An 18,534-nucleotide genomic window follows, 5' to 3' on the forward strand; every position below is an offset into this window, starting at 1 on the left:
AAAAAATCACCATATTTCTAGATTTATGTGTTAATATGAACACTTGACTACATTAAAAAATTATATATAAAAATAGGTGTATATATATATTTTTTTTTGAGATGACACACACCACGGAACTCAATTTGATTTCAATATAGCACTTTGGATTCTTTTAGATTAAACAATTAAATCATTACGTTTTTGCTGATAGTTACCGTCTTGAAAAAAGGACGTTTTCTTCTTTTAAGTAAAAATTTAGCTTTAAAGTAATATACTTTTACATTTCTAGATTCTTGTCTTGTTATGATTTCTAACTTTAACTAGTCATATAATATATGTACATACTACATACACATGTTACAATGCAAGGTGTTTACTAGTGGATGCTGTGGGGAAAGGGATAATTTAAAAAATTCCAAGGGCCACGGTGAGACGACGGAACCATTCATAATTCAATTTTATGAAAAATAACAAAGACTCATTTGAAAATCGGTTCGTAAAACATAATAAAATAAAATTATAAAAAACATTAAATAATAGATTCCGAATTTATAAAAATTTTAAGAAAACCAAATTTATTGACAAAAGTTCATCAGAATTAAAGCTTTCATAATATTTCTAATTGCAAATTTATTTTATATTGTTTTTTTGCTGTTTTTATCTCTTCTTTAACGAAATAATATATAATCAATGATCGATGTTTAAAGTCGCCATGGAATTAAAATCAAACAACATATCAAAGTAACAAAATAAAATCATCACAACTCATGACACTATATTTTGCTTTAAATTTGTTTATTTATCTACATAAAAATAAACAAATAAAATTACACTTAACAAAACAAAACCTGTAAACGTAAAAGCAAACATATGGAAATAAAATCTCGTCACCCTGGGTTCACTAGGGCAGGAAAAACACACATACCTGTATAAATAATGTATGTACATTTATTTGAAATGGAATTTTAAATACTTTATATCTCTCTTTTTTCTTGAGTGTATATTATATTCTGTTAATAAAAGTTATAACAAACTATTCTTCGAAGAATATGGACTAGGTAGGTTCCTATGTTTAAAAAGAAATCAGCCTTGTAAACTAAACCATACCGTCCTTTTAATGCCATACTAATCAATTATAAAAACAGTCCGTATTGTAAATAATAAAAGTTTAAATTATTCTAGTAAGCACCTGTGGATGAAATATAACGTTGGTGAACCGTTGATAATTTGAGCACGTAAAAATGCGGATTTCCTTAAGACGATAGCGCATTGCAGTTTACAGTATGCTGATTCCGACATAATATGTTAAATGCTAAAAAGTGTTAGTGATAATACAAATGTATGCGAATGATCTTCGGAGATTTTTATGTTCTAAATGTGCTCCTCTTTCCTCAAGTTATCCTGGTTTTTTTTGTGGTTTTTTTTCTTTTTTTTTCTTTCTGACTTTTGTTATTATATACGTGTTGATTCGTTGAACAAACCTGTGATTTAATTTTTTATATTCTTATGAATGCATTACATAGGCAATTTAAACTTTATTATAAACCATTCTAATTGCCTTAGTAGTACTTCAGAATTCCGTAGTTATACGACTGGTTAGATTTATTTTAATCAGCAAATTACAGCGTTAAAATATTTCAAAACAACACTACATCCATACAGGATAAGCAAAAATGGTTTTAAAATATATTGATTTTTAAATCTAAACCATGAGGTTCTTTCTGAATAAGTTAAGAGAGTAGCAACCATTGTTCCGACAAAATTTCTTTTTTGTTCTTAAACTACAACCTTCTTGTCATAGAATGAAAATTGTTCCATGAGATTCCGGGCTTTAAAAGTACTTTAAATTTTTTTTTAAAGTTATGAATTAAATGTTCCGGTGTTCATTGTTTTCATGAACACGCAACTCGTGATCCCTTAAGCCGGGAACACACTTACCCGATGCAACTTCATGCGACGCTACTCGATGCTACTCGACGCAAATCCAAAGTCCATTTTTCCATAAGATTGACCCCCGTGCCCCGATGCTATGCTACCCTACTCTACGCTCTGCGATCCCAATGTCAAGATTTTCGTCGGGTAGGATCGAGTACAGTCGGAGACAAAAAACCGGATACTCATACTTTTATTCATAGTACATGTATTATTGCCGTTATATTAATTATATACTTATTTTAATATAAACCAAATTAAGCGAGATCAAAAATTCATTATTATAAAAAATTAATTCTAATGATTTGCCAGAAAATTGGTCAAAACACCGGAATAAGAGTTATTGATAGAATGAATTTAACTAACAATTTATTACACGGTTTTGCTCATAAAATTTAACTAACAATTTATTTTATGGTTTTGCTCATACAATTGCACCATTTTCGTCGAGTAGCGTCAGAACAGGACACTCATATTTTTTGTAGTTTATGTAACTATGTATATGTAATTTTGTCGTTATATTAATTACTACATGTTATTTTAATGTAAACCAAGTTAAACGAGATAAAAAATTCATAAGTTTTATAAACATTATTTAATTATGATGGTTAGGAATAACTTTATTTAAAACAATTAAGTTTAACAAACAATTTTTTAGATGGTAGTGCACATAAAATTTAACCAACAATTTATTACAAGGTTTTGCGGAAAATAGTACATTAAGAACAAAAGATGCGTTGCGATTGTGATAGTGATTTTGTGATAAACGCTGTGGACTGTACGCGGCGTGTACTTGCGTCGGATTGATGTGCACACCCCACCAAAACGTGGCAAGGCGTCGGGTAGCATCGGGTAGCGTGTCGCATAGCGTTTCATCTGGTAAGTGTGTTCCTGGCTTAAAGCCCGACGAAGCGAGTACAATAAATTGTTAGTTAAATTCATTATATCAAAAAATCGTATTCCGGTGTTTTGATTAATTTTCTACAAAACCATTAAAATTAATTTTTTAAATAAAAACTAATTAATTTTTAATCGCAGTTAATTTGGTTTATATTAAAATAAGTATGTTGTAATTAACATAACGACAATAATAATTGTAGTTTGAATAAAAATGTGAGTGTCCGGTTCTTTTGTCTTCGACTGTACTCGATGCGACCCGACGAAAATCTGTACAGTGGGGATCGCAGAGCTTCGGGTAGATGTGCACGGGGGTAATGCAACCTTACGGAAAATCGGAGTTTGGATTTGCGTCGGGTAGGTAAGTGTGTTTCCGGCTTTACGCTAGTCCTGTCTTCCCAGCTAAAACATACTCTGGAAGGTGAATCCGAGTGTAACATTTTTCAGACGAAAATTTGGTGTTAAGAAAAAATTCGAGCTCGATCAAAAAATCGCTTTTCTATATATATTTTTTCTCTTTTGTCACATATTAGTAAAAAACCAAAACAGTTCAGGTACCAAACTGTACAAAAGTATAAGCTAATGTCACAACTTCAGGGTAATGACAAAATATGCCAAAACGATTAACTATTTCAAAAAACCGTGGCTACAAATTTGTACTATAATGATAAAAACAAAAATATTGATTGTAAATGTTCAAATAAATTTTGAAATAATTGGACTTGGAACGACTTATTGACCTTAAAAGATGGTTGACATGCCGTGAAATTTTAAAGTTTGATGGTTGAATGGCAAGTATGGAAAAACAAATTAGTATCAAAAAGAAACTTTTGATTAAAGAAGAAAGTTTAAAAAATGATTCTTCCAAAAAACGGGAAAGATTTCGCCCATAACAATTTATAGATGAGCATTATCTTCGTATATAAACTTCTCAAAACTGAATAAGGAAAATTTAATTTAGGGATTTTGAAAAATAACAAAATAAAAGGTTTTAATTCCATAGTTTTGTTTATTAGACACAATAGTTTTTTTAAACAATTAATACCGTATATAATATCCTCTGTTATCTAAAACCTCTGAACATCTGTAAGGCATACTGTTAGTAAAGTTATAACTAATTTCATAAGGAATTTCTCTCCATAGATGTTGCAACGCTGCACTCAGTTTGAAATCAACTGTCTGCAGCGGGTGATCGAAAAGCCCTCTCTGCAACGCATCCCTCTTGTGCTCAATGGAATTGAGCCCTGGATACATTAAGGGAAGGGGCAGATGGGAAATTATGAGCATAGGAAAATTTCTAAACATAGATAAACAAATTTGCCTCTATGGTCTGGCATTGACAACAAGAAATCGAAAATCCAATGAGATCTCTGGTTTGAGGGATGTATTCCTCGATAGATTCGTGGACATAACAAAGCTGAGATTGCCATCAACAATATGGAGTCCAGCTCGTCCTCAAGTGTAAATCCCAACAAACAGAAACGCGACTCATCTGTAAACATGACGGCATTATGCTTGCTGTTCTCTTCTAGGCGCTCGCTGCATCATATTCTCCTGAGTTGCTGTTGAGCTGTTGCTGCAGGTCGTGTCAAAGAGACGATGTGAGGCCAACTTCCCACAAACGAATACGAATCATTTGTGTTGATAAAAGCCTTGCCAGAACATCTTGTACATCATTTTTGGATCTGGCGTGCACTATGGAAATTGTCAACAGGAATGAAAACATTTCTGTCCTCCCTTAGCATCTAAATGAGCTAAGATCCACTACCAGGCCTCCTATTGGCCTATTGGCATTACCAGTCTCTTGGGAGACCACACTCTGAGAAACGCAAACTGCCTCTGCGATCTACTTGCGGGTGACCTCCATGATTCATTCTCATAATAATAATGCGAGTTTCTGGTTCAAGATGATGTCTTTCTATGGTTAAAGAGAATAATACTGGATGAAAATGAAGAAAAGACGAGAAAAATAGTTTCTTTAAATGAGTAATCTTTATGTTTACTATTCTTAGTAAATCCGTTATTAAAAATGAGGATTAATATTTGTTCGTTTTGGTTTGTATTGTCAGTTTTGTTTTATCTAACTAACAACAATAAAAATTGATTTAATTAAAATTAAATAATTAAGAATTAATTACCAATATCTCTATTTATTGTTGAGCAGTTTATATTCCATTATTTATGCTGATTCTAGATTTTAAAAAATGACTTTTTGACCCAGTCTTTATTGTTTTAAGATAATCAAAAATAATTTGAGTATTATTTTCCCTTTGTTATCTTAACTACAACGTATATTTATGATTAATTTAACTTTTTGAGTGATTACGTGAAACTTTATGACTTACCGTTATCTCTGTATATTCCAATCACGTTCAGGGATTTTCTCTCTGTTGTATGAAAAAGCAGATATAAGCAATCCCATGAGTGAAGGGGCGAATATTTTCCCCTTTTCCTCCACAGCAGATGAAAAAGTGGGTGGCTGGCTTACATATTTCATCGAGGGCAGTGTGTCAGTCTTCAGGTGAATGGGGGACCGAGTAGTGAAAGGGGCGATTAATCAACCCTCTCTCCTTAGCCTGGACAGATAAGTCGTCGGGTCGTTAGAGCGGAGAGATATAGCTGCGTTATCCCACCCTCTGACCGCCTCGCAAACGTTGATAACTGCGAGAGAGTTTCCCACCTGGCTAAGTATCCAATCTAGACTAATTAACCACCATTCGGACGAAAGAGCCCAGAGACTCATTCTCAGCCGGTTCGGTCCTTTCTCCTTCTCGACCATTCTCTTTTCCCCCTCGGGTACAATTTGGATTTACGGCCCAGGCCGTCACATTGTTCCCTTAGTAATTGATATTGCAAGAAAAAAATTGCTTTTTATACAAAACAGAAAAAATATTGTCCTTCAGTTGATTCATAACGCACAAAAGAATAGGTCCTGAAGGTGACTTTAGTTTGCATCATTTCAACTACTAATTAGAATAAGATTATAGAAACATGTATGTTTTCTTAGTTGGCTTCGAAAATTCACAATTTTTTTTATCAAGGAGGCCAAAGGAATTGAACGGAACCAGTATTTTTTATAATTGTTTCATTTGTACCCAATACATAATAGTACATATTACAAAGTACAGAATACAGTACATTGCAGAACAGAATATAAACTAAACTCCCCTTTACCAAGGATAATTGGATTGCTTCATTGTTATTCCAATGAAATAGATGTATTTCACGATTCCTTCCACTCATTTAAAGATAATTTAAAACTATTTATTTAGAAATCGTGAGATGCGGTCTGGTGTGATGTAGGTTTCAGGAAAAAAATTTTCTTTATCGTGCCAACGTTTCGATCTTTATTGAGCACTCTCGACACGACATGCAAGACTGGCACAATTACAGAGAAGACTAACACTTTGAGCCCTGAAGATGATCTCATTAAAGATCGAAACGTTGGCACGATAAAGAAAATGTTTTTTTTGAAACCTACATCACACCAGATTGCATCTCAGGATTTCTAAATAAATATAGATTAACGGTCACTAATCACCACACATAAATTAAAACGTATACATGCCACGAATCCTTAAGCCATGTGTTTTTGTTATTATTGTTTAATTATTCATCTGTTTCTTTTTGTTATTATGTGCTTTTTTTATTACTCCTCTTGTAGATTCATTCTCATGGAGTTATAAATTAATAAATAAATGTAACCACAAAGCGATTTTTCACAGATTGTTCAGTCCTTGGCAATGTTGGAACTGAGTCGATATTCAAGGAAATTTGAGATCGCCTCTAAAAATTAAATATGTCGATCATACTTAAGGTAGTTTGATGATGACTAAAATAGGTTGAAAGCTTGGCAGTAGCAACTAAATTTGCTTTCTTCTTCAAGACCATACCTTGATCCTGAGTGTTCGTCATTAACACTAAGCCCAGCGCTTTACCCGGTGAGCAAATGCCCCGAGAAACCAGGAAATGCTGGCAATCAGAATGAAGGATTAAGGGACAAGGAGCGTTGTTGTGGCGGAATATCATGATGTGAATGTGTAGAGAGGGGTTAGGATGGATCGATAGGTTGGTGTGAAACTTATGGAATGGGGGACGTTCGTTGAGCAAAGGAATGTTGAAGTCGTTGTGGAGAAAGGTTAGTGACGTAATAAGGTGCTTTGATGATTTATCTGTTGACTTTTCACTGGAATGATCGGTTGCGCTGGATGTTAGATGATGGTTAGTATAACTCACACTCCTGTTGGCTAGATAATACGGCTTATGCCGTAGGTTCAGCAATTCTCCCTTCAGTTTTAGGATCCAACGTATGTCTGTAATTTTCTTATTTGGCTTTTGGTCTCCAACCAAGCTGGCACATCTGACTCCGTGATCCAGCATCCTATATATACGGTATCGACGGGAAGCCTGCACTCTCTCTATGTTGCTCACCATAAAACTATCTTTCAGTCGACTAATAATTGACTGGAGTTGAAGAGAGAGAATGAAGGCCGGTTTCAATGTGCAGTATGTAAATTGGAGTGTAGTTTGGAATACTGAACAGTTTTCATATGACCACAGCACCCTCTCCACCTCCACGAATTCCTCTGATCCCCATACTTGTGCAGCATAACACAGAATTGTGCGTGAGACCGCGTTAAAGATCTGCAGCTTAGCCTTTAGCGGGATCTGGGGCTGTATCATTGATAAGCATAAATAATGTAAAGGGTCCAACCAAGAATGATCACATATTGGTCTCCTCGGATTGTATTTTTTGATTTCTAAGGTTAGTTTTTCGGTCTAAGGTTCTTTCGTTCACTCTGAAGCAGAGCGTCGATTGGATCAGATTTCAGGATAAGAAGTACGTGGGAAGGGTTTACGGTTTTTAGGAAAGTTATTTGTACGTCCGCTTTAAATACGATTAAAGGTATAAAAAATTACAAAAACAGAACGTTTTTAAACTTCCGTTTCGTTTTAGCCTTCCTTTAAAACGCCTAAATACGGATTGTTATCGCAATAAAAAAGGAGACGTTTAGTGGCTGGATTCGCCTGGGGCAATTTTTTTTTTATCATCGAAGTCTGGTGTCCTGGAAAATTGTCGCCACCTCTGGGTTATATCCAAAGTCAATATTATTGCACCTATTAGATAGCTTAATTTCTCTTCTTTCGGTGTTTATCAATTAAGTTTTTATTTCATGCCATAATAAGTGAGAGAAATGTAGATTTACTCCAAAAGAACTCCTCAAACGTTTTGTTTTACTTCTCCAATCTTAATTAATTTACAGAGGCAAATTTTAAACCATTACGTGCCCTTAATACAGATTTAAACACCTGAAAAGTTTCCAGTGTACGGTAAAATCTTTTTAAAGTATAATAAAGAAGAGAACAATGTGAGTTTTTCTTAATTTTTCGTTAATTTTAGGTTATTCTCGGGGTGAAGAAAATGATCATGAACTTTATTTTTTGGTAAACAAATATTTTAACTTGTACATTTCAAAAGCATTAAAAGAATCACCCCCTTCAAGAAACAAGCAATCGAATCTCTGGAAAAACATCATATAATTTTGGGGCTGAGTGACGTAGCAAAGTCTTTAATAAAATCTTTAATTATTAGTTTATGATTATGCTAAGGTCACTGATAATATTTTCTTTGATACACATAAAAATGTCGGTTTTGTCTCCAAATAGTTCAATTTTTGTATGTATAATACAACAAGCATGTACATATTGTAACATGTATATGTTTCCATTATTATGATTGTACACATTAATCATAAATTATGTTAATGCGATGTTTATTGGATCGAAATTATGCATAATGTAGTCACAACATCGGCTCATAACCTGTGGAAAATTAGTTCTCCCACGAGGTTTACATTTATGACGTTCCCTCATAAAGTTTGTTGTTCGCAAGATTGATATATTATCTTTTCGCAACAATATCATCATATTCATCCTTTGGGTATTTTGTATTCTATTTTGCCCTATGGAAAAACAAATACATGACCAAACAGATCTTCAGTTCGTGGATGCGTTATAGTTGTGCCATCCAGGAATATTTCTTTTTTACTTTGCCCTCGGTATGCCTGGGCTGCTTAGAAAGTCAAAGTCGCCCTCTCGGTCCTCAGCATATTTTCATTTTTATGTTTGTAATTTCCCACTTCTGAAAATACACCCTGTTTTGTTTGTATCATCTAAAAATCTGCTATGAATGCACATAGGCATAAAAACATTAGGAAAATATTTTTTCTATCTATCCGTTCTCAAAAACGTAAACACACTATCATTCCTATTCTCACTGTTTGAATTAAAGCAAGAAGAAACGTTTTATTTTATAGATAAAAAGACGAGAAGGAGAAAGAGAGACAGGCAGAGAACACCAATTTTATAACTAAGAGCTTTTCTCAGGCTTATGAAGTAAACATAAACGGAGTCGATCCAGTTGGTTAATCCTTTCGTATTGCCAGCTCCGTAAAATAATTAATAATTCACGCTTTGCACACAGATGGAAAATGGGTTATCTGCGGGATTCTGGCCATCGGGAAATCACATACCTAAATATAAATGTAGGCTTACCGGCCTGATGACGGTTTGTCGATTTATCACTTGAAATCCGAAGCTGAGGCATCAAAGCGTTTCCATTTATCACAAAATCAGTTTTTTTTTTTTTTTTTATAAATAGACAATTCCATTTTATAAACATCATTTTCAACCTATTCAGGTAAAACGAAAAAAATTAAATTATACAGTCAACCAATTATAAATATTTAAATAATTCAAATTTAATTATACTTGATCATGTGTAACACGACCAGAGACGCTATGATCTTTGGATAGTTTTCTACCTGATCACACTACAGCGATTCTTTTTTTCGCACCCCACCCTATACGAACACAATATTTTCGTCAAAGTCAGAAATCTCACAACCATTTCTTTGAAACATACGTTTTTATTATTCGCATAATACAATTGAAAGGGGAGCGGTCTAAGTGCTTAAACCCCCCGGGTGCCTTAAACTTAATTTAGTCTGTTAATTACGCAAGATGGCAAAGTTACCTCTCCGATACACAATTCCCCACGTAGGGATAATTAAAGTGAGAAAACTAATTACGCTTATTCAACGTACGCGTAAAGGAACGAGTAGTAATACTCCTCGCAAGTCCTAAACGTCGCACGATTCATACATCTCTATAATCCTCTTCCCCATACAATTTAATCCCGTTTGGAAATGTAGTCTCGAATGTCTATTATCACGGGATATTTTTTATAAACTAATAACTTAGTCTAACTTAAAATGAGCACGGTGCCCGTGAGAGGTTTGGAAATTGGGTTTGGAACACCTCAAAACAATGGGGACGCCGCTGTGCTCGGAAGATTTAGATTGAAAGAGACAAATTGAATTTGATTGCCGGAGTTACTGCCCGTCAAACGAGATCTTAAAATGTAACGGCCTGGTTTTATGAGCGAGGGCTCGTATGGCAAATCTGTCCGACCAGAATTTTATCGTCTGTATCTCTTGTCAACTTAATTTGATCTGATCATCATGAATGTCGCCAATAAAACATAATTATAGCACAAACTTAATTATAACACAAAAAATAGCCTATATTTTATTGGTGTAGCTTTTACTCAATGAAAATCTATTTCATAAAATTATTTTTGAAACACAGATGCAAAAAAAAAAAAAATTAAAAACCAAACGTGAAGACTATAAATAGCTTGATCAGCGCAATAACAGTCATTTTTCAACAAAAAATTTACCTCGGCTAAGAAAGAAGAATTCTAATAAATTTTTCACGATGGAAAACCAATAGACAATAAAACAAAATGGATAATTATAACTTTTCACGCTTCACAGTTGTATATTTTTTTCGCTTCGCGGAAAAACAATCGATCATGTGCGTAAACATAACCCAATTCTACCTTATCTAACCCGTCTCTAACCCTACCAAACTTAACATGTTCTTAACCCTAATCTTAACACGTCCCTAACATTAATTTTACTTAACCTAAATTAACCTTAATGCGTCCTTAACTCTCCTAACCATATCTAATCACAAGTACCTAATATTAACCATACTTACTCTAATTCTGATTTATGTAAACTGTCCCTAATCCTAGTCCATCTAATAACCCTAACTATAGACTCTGAACTAAACCTTCACTAAAACTAAACCTACTTAACCTAGTCCTACTTTATCTAACCCGTCTCTAATCGTACCAAACTTATCATGTTATTAACCCTAATCTTAACACGTCCCTAACATTAATTTTGCTTAACCTAAATCAACCTTAACGCGTCCTTAACTCTCCTAACCATATCTAATCACAAGTCCCTAATATTAACCATACTTACTCTAATTCTGATTTATGTAAACTGTCCCTAATCCTAGTCCATCTAATAACCCTAACCATAGACTCTGGACTAAACCTTCACTAAAACTAAACCTACTTAACCTAGTCCTACTTTATCTAACCAGTCTCTAATCCTACCAAACTTAACATGTTATTAACCCTAATCTTAACACGTCCCTAACATTAATTTTGCTTAACCTAAATCAACCTTAACGCGTCCTTAACTCTCCTAACCATATCTAATCACAAGTCCCTAATATTAACCATACTTACTCTAATTTTAACTTATGTAAACTGCCCCTCATCCTAGCCCATCTAATAACCCTAACTATAGACTCTGGACTAAACCTTCACTAAAACTAAACCTACTTAACCTAGTCCTACTTTATCTAACCTGTCCCTAACTCGTCATAACCCTTATCATAACTACCATATCCAGCTTTTTACACTAACCCTACTTTCACTAATCCTACCTTTTGCCCAGTTACAATCAGTCATTGCCCTGTGTTTTTGCGAGAGAACTAGTTTGCATGGAACATTGCATACCTAAAGGTCACATACCTAACCCAGCCCTTTTTTAAAAGAAACCATACCTTCAAACCTAACCCGCTTCTAAACAAAGCTATCTCATCTAAATCGCCCCCAATCGTACCCCATCACTAACCCTAACACTAACGTTATCTAAACTTAATCAAACCGTGTCTAACCAGTCCATAACCCTAAACCCTACTAAATGTAACGTGTTCATAAATATATACCTTACCTAACATGTCCTTAACATTAACTTTACTTAATCTAATTCTAAACCTGACCCGTTCTTTGCCCTAACCTAACCGAACATGTCCCTAACCCTACCTAAGTCTTCTGTAACCCTAACTCGTTCTTAACTAAACATACCGCAACTTCCCTGACCATACCCACCTGTTCTTATCACTAAACCTACATAACATAACCCTACCTCATCTCCATTCTCAATTATTCATTGTCTGATGTTGTTGTGAGAGTCCCACTTTCCATCAAACTTTACAAAGTACGTAAATGTCACAAGAATGTTCTCATATGGTGAAATACACTTCCGATAATTTGCATGACTTTGAATCTTGTGATTGATGCCTAGCAAATAATCAAAACAAAATACACAGTTTAGTATAATTGTGATCTTATCTCGAGTTTCGGTTTCGTACAGATTTTTTAGACAAAAATTACGCTTACCTTCAACTTACTTTTTCGTTAATAACCGTCCAAACTATTTTGTAACTAAAACAATAGTAAGTGGCATTTTTGTAATTTTTGTAAGAAATAATTTTGCCAAAACATGATTCTAACACTGAGTAGTAGGATTAAAATCAATTTGCTGTATTACAATATTGATAAACGTCAATATTTAGAAAAATTGGATACAAAAAAAGGTAATGGATTACTTGGGGGAGGTTTACACGACAAGTAGAATAAAAAACGAATTGAAGACCTAACACTAATAAAACTGATTCTTTCATTGTAAATAACTGAAAAAAAAAGGTATACCCTGAAATGGACAATAATCTCAAAGGATTTTCAAAAGTGATAACATTCAATTCTAAGAAAGAACTTTTCTTATGAGATTTCTTTTTCTTTCCCACTCCCCTTCTTTTTGTTCAAAAGTAAGAATGTCATGTGAATCTGACATGGAATCCATTGTTTGGCTTCTTATTAAAGAAAGATGAATTCCAGATGGGAGGACGGCCCGTGGAGGCAGGAAATGATCCAGGACTCCCGAATACCCTCCAGCTCCGTCGGCTGTAATCCGAGGTTTTCACGCTCCAATGACGTGAGCTGTTTCTTCTTAAGATCTACATTGCAAAAAGCTTTCAAAAAGCCTCTTACAAAATGGGTGCGCTGAAAGAAATTTGAATTTGATAGCGTGTAACCATCTCGGGGGAGGGTCCAAGGAAATGGGGTGTTCGGATTAATAAGGAGTTCTTCCTAAATGTCTCCTCAATTTATATCGGTAAATCAGAGAAATAAGTTCCAAAGGATGTTCTTAAACGAACTAAAATACGTTTTACAAAAGTAAGAAATAAACTATAAAATAGAAATTCATCGTTTTCCCCTCAAAACTAAATAACTAATCAACAAATCAGTGAAATAGTATTTAAATTATTTTATTTATATCGGCTTTTATAGTATATGTATTACTGATTTATAATAAAAGCAAATAAAATTAATCTAGATGAGAATGGTAACTAGCGTGTAACTAAACGTTGTAAGCACAAACGTAGACCGTAATTGGCACTGATATAATAAAGGAATAAAATTCAGCCAATAATAATAATAAAATTTTAATCTTATAAATAATAGATTTTATTCCTCCTGTCGTCAAAACTTTTATTGATACTGAAGAACGTTACAATTTCAATTCAAAATATATAGTTGGACTATTTAATAAGCATTTTCGCTTTATTTGAGAATGGTCGAACAAACAACGCTCGCTTTTCATCAATTAAAAAACCTAATATTTTTGTTCAGTATAAACAAGAACGAAACGCAAATCCTGAAAAAAATCGACAAACAAACCACGCTAGACGTGGAAAATTGAATTATGAAAAGCATGATTTTGTTTTGTACAAGTCTAGACCAATTTACTCCTTTTTGCTAATTAGTTAACAACCCTACTTCAGTACACTAGTAAGACTAAATAAATAGAACTCAAAAATCCGATCAAATAAACGATAAATACATACTAAAATACAGCAAAATTAGTTTTACTTCATAATTCGTAAAAGTAGAGTTTGTTGATCATTATTTCTTTTCCTTTTGAGTTTTTAAATACGATTCCTCGATTCGAACTTACAATAACCCTTTTTTGCAAACAACCTTTCTAAACCTAAGCATTTCTTGGATTTTTATTTAAGGACTACGAAATAAAATATTAAACCAATTTAAAGAAATGCATATTCGTCTTTAATTCGTATACTTTACTCGCTTTTCTTGCTTTCTGTCTGTCTGTCAGTCTCTCTCTCTCTCTCTCTCTCTCTCTCTCTCTCTCTCTCTCTCTCTCTCTCTCTCTCTCTCTCTCTCTCTCCATCTCGCCCTTCTCTCTTATAAATGATAAAAAATAAATGATCCATAAATATATACTTTAAAACAGCTTTTACTTCATAATTCGTAAACGTAGAGTTTGTTGATCATTATTTCTTTTCCTTTATTTTTAAATACAATTCTTCGATTCCTACTTACATTGATCCTTTTTTTTCCAACAACCTTTCTAAACCTAAGTCTTTCTTGAATTTTTATTAAACGACTACGAAGTAAAATATTAAACCAATTTTTCTTGCTTTCTGTCTGTATATCTCTCTCTCAATCTCTCTCTCTATCTCCTTCTCATTCTCTCTCTCTCTCTCTCTCTCTCTCTCTCGCTCTCTTTCTCTCTCTCCTCTCTCGAGATGAAAAAGAAGAATCAATTTAAATAATTAAATGATCAATTATGACCAATAAACATATATGGCACTAAACGTTATTTTTTCTTTTCTTTTAGTTTGCGAAGGTCCCTTTCAAAATAGAATATTGATTTAGAAATAAATAGTTAAAAGAAGGTAGATTAATCTATAGAAAGTTGAGTACGATAGTATTAATACGGAATTGACATACTCACTCCATCAATACCATTTTTAGAAATCTATCAATTTGACTCCGGTTCACTTACTCTTTCCATCTCATCCCGTCCTGAACACATTACATTCTTTCTATCAATTCCATTTCCTCGTTTTCTCACTCTCTCTCTCCTCTCTAAATTGTTTGTTGCAAGGGTGGTTGTTTTGACGCATCAAATTTTGCGATTGCAAATAAGCCCTTATTCTTCAATTCAAATTCCCTCTCTATCTCACTCACTCTCTCCCCCTCCCCCTCTGTCTCACTCCTTCTCACTACTCACTCACTCTTTCTCTTAGTTTTGTTTATTTCACTTTATTTTATTATTATTTTTTTAATTGTCTCGAACGATTATGTATCATTTAGGCTGTAAAAATGTTGTATTTATTCAAACACTACAAAAATATACGAAAATTTGAGTTCTATGAACAAATTCATTCTGTATTACTTTTTTTACTTAACAAACCTCTTCAACTGTTTGATGTTTGGGCTGTAAAAAATACGGGTTTTTAATGTTAACAAAACGATTTGCTGTAATATAAATTTTAGTGTCTAATCTTCTTAATATTTCTTTCCTGTTAAATGTAATTACAACTTTAATAAATTTTAAAGCGAAAACAAGATCAGAATGCTTAAAAGTTTCCACTGCATTTAGTTGATTATTTATAGAACGGGAAAAGTCATTGTTTTCGAACAGAACGATGATTACGACGTTTTCATGAATCATTATCCTAATCAAGAGGCCAATTACATTTTAAACTCTCTAAATGACCTTATTCTTCAAAATAACGCGCAATGTTTCTGACAGCGGGTTTTCAACAGTATTTCACGAAATTTACAGAACAAGGTCGGGCGATGTGTCATTAACCCCCGATATGTAGTCGGTATGAGAACATAAAGTTGAGACTGCGGTGATTGCGGTTAATTGTTTGACATAGTCAGGAGGGCGTGTATGATCCAGGTGGAGTGTTTGTGAAAGGTGAGTGCAGAAATTAACACACAGTTAATCCGAGGTTGTTTCAATCTACACTTGCGTTTTGTTAAAACGACTCTACAAAATCTGTCGTAAGAACTAAACGGACTATTTTTATGATACACAAATTATCATGTTCGTAAAGTGATAAGTGGTTGCTGTATGCTATGACCGAAAACGTGTTATAAAAAAAAAACATTGCCAAATTCATTAATTCGCAATTCAATACACATTCCTCCCGGTCATTTTTTAATATAAAACGTCAGGGTTATTAACATTTCAAAGAAAAATTCAAAACATTTACCCTAAAAAGTTCATAAAAACTTGAATGTAATTTAATAATTGCAATATTTATTATTAAACACCAAATAGTTTCCTGACCACGTTTTTGAAATTTTTTCTCGTGCTATGTAAAAATGTGAATTATAAAATTAATCAAATGAAAAATTATGCTTTGTTGTAAAATAAGAAATTTAATCCTTAATAATATTTTTAATAATAGAAGAATGGCGTCTGTGTTATATCGGTTGAGAAAGAATGGCTTGACCTTTGGATGGAATCCTGTATAATAAAGTCGAACCGACGCCGCGGCGGGTGTAATTTATGTTTCTGCACGTAATTTCGGCTAGATTTAACAGCCTTCAAGATCAGGAATATCTTCAAAGAGAGATTTTTACGATTGAAACTTATTTATCCTACACCACGTTTTCCATTAAATTCGCGTGACATAATAATTTGGCTTTTTTAAACTCGATCTGATTGCGCAGTCGGCAACTTTTGGCCATATCTACTAGTGTAATTTCCGTAATAATCTCTGGCTTTTTAATGTATATTTAACGCTGGCAGGACGTTTGGTTGAAAAGATGTTTTTTTTTTAGTTTGTATCCCGTCAGGGTCAAATTGGACACCAGGAAAACCCTGGAACTTTGCCACAGAGTAAATTTTAATTGCTGACTGGATGAAGTTCATTTTCTTTGATGCGTAAAAATAAACTTTGCTGATCTGTTGATAAGGTATAATAATAAATTGAATGTCTTTTATTACAGAATGATTAAATCCATTAGAGTTTGTAAAACTCCGATTGACCAAATAACTTTTTTCAATTAATTGAGCGGGATTCGAACTAAATACGCCGCTGCTCTACCACTTGAGCTATCGTGACGTCGATCGTTGGTTCGAATCCCGCTCGTGACACTGACTTTTTATTTCAACCAATACCTTACATAAAGATCAATTAATTGAATAATGATTAAAGGTTATTCATGTATGTTTTGTTTTGTGGTATGTATTTTTCCATTTTTTCTGTAAAAATGATTCGAAAAAGCTTATTTTCCCCCACGTTAAAAACTGCCAAAGAAAATAATTTCCTGTGTTTCAATGCGGCCATACAAACCCATTCGTCCCTCACAAAAAACGTTTCCGATTGAACGGGCTAACAATTTTGTCGATCCGACGATCATGTTATTTTCGTTTGGAAACGGCGTAATCTCCGAGAAGATTAATTCAATTACGGCAGATCCGGACAAGAGATTAAAAGCTTACGGGCGGACGCAAATGATTTTGAAACGGTCGAGCACTTTGGCCCTTTTCCTTTTGACGATTAAACGTCTTTGCCGAGCTACTAACTTTGTTTATTCACCCTGGGAGGATACTCAACATTGCCGACCTAGAGGATCTGCGGTTTTAGCCGACCATTTTTTCCATTAGAAGAAATAGGCAAATCTGATACGATATCCTTTTTTCATTATTAGAACGAGTATTACTACACAGGTTGAAAAATCGTGTTTATATCCGGTCAAGTGCATATAGTTGCTTTTAAAAAACAAATCTCCCTCAAAAATAGTGAGATGAGTTAAATTACTCTCTCTCTCAATCTTGTTTTTTCTTTTTTCTTCCCTCAGCAGGTTAGCAGCTAAGGCTTTTGCCGCCGTTTCGCCTACTTCGCTTCTTTTTTTTTATTGCCCCTTTCTTTGATGTTTACCATTAAAGTTCCTAATTAGGACTTTTTGTTGTCTCAATTCAACCAAATAATTATATTAATTGCTTGTATTTATATATCCATTATTACATTCTTTATCTCATGGTGACACACAAACCTCAAACTGTGTAACGTTTGATTTCAACAATTCCAGAACATTTACGCAATCATTTTTGTTAGTCTATTCGCGAAATAATGTAATGACAAACAAATGAATCATATATTTATTTAATAATCTGCATGTTAAATGGTTTGCATTAAATTATACATTATGAAGGTTTAAAAAGAAGCAAATGGTAATATTGTTAAAACTAACTAATATTAGTTATTAGTATATAGTATATATTAGTATATATAGTATATATAGTATATATATATAGTATATATATAGTATATATTAGTTAATAACTAACTAATATTGCTAAAACTGTACAGGTTTACTTCAATTTACGAACGAAAAATCGATGCGTAAGTGTGGTTAGATATTTTATTATACACTTAACATATTTTCAACAAGCATTTTTTCAATTCTTCCTGTTGTAATGTTCCGACGAATATGATAAACCTAGGAGTATTTCTTAAATTTTTCCTATGTCTATGAACATTCCCAGCATTGGAAAATAATCTTATTTGAAAATTATGTAAAAGAAATATAAAATAAGAAGTATCAGAAAAACCTAGGAAGTGTAAATGTGAATAATTAACAGAAAAATGTATTAAAATGACAGTTAAAGAAACAAATATGGCAGGTCACACGGGTAGTTTTGTGTTCCAACAATGAGTAGAACAAGGTTAGGGGAATCGGTTTTA

The 18,534-nt window shown here is 33.4% G+C and overlaps 1 protein-coding gene across 5 annotated transcripts in view; it reads left to right on the forward strand.

The window, feature by feature from the left end:
* Positions 1-18,534, forward strand: part of LOC106669294 (octopamine receptor beta-2R) — a 293,096-nt gene that overhangs the window by 162,138 nt on the left and 112,424 nt on the right. Inside the window, exon 1 of one of the 5 annotated variants that reach the window (XM_014398665.2) lies at positions 15,718-15,752. The exons of the other annotated variants lie outside the window; for them this stretch is intronic. The gene's annotated coding sequence lies outside the window, so the exon portion shown is untranslated. Of the gene's footprint in view, positions 1-15,717; positions 15,753-18,534 lie in introns of those variants that run through there. 5 annotated transcript variants of the gene reach the window in all.

Source organism: Cimex lectularius, unplaced genomic scaffold (genome assembly GCF_000648675.2).
Source record: "Cimex lectularius strain Harlan isolate CLEC.00 unplaced genomic scaffold, Clec_2.1 scaffold35, whole genome shotgun sequence".
NCBI lineage: Eukaryota > Metazoa > Arthropoda > Insecta > Hemiptera > Cimicidae > Cimex > Cimex lectularius.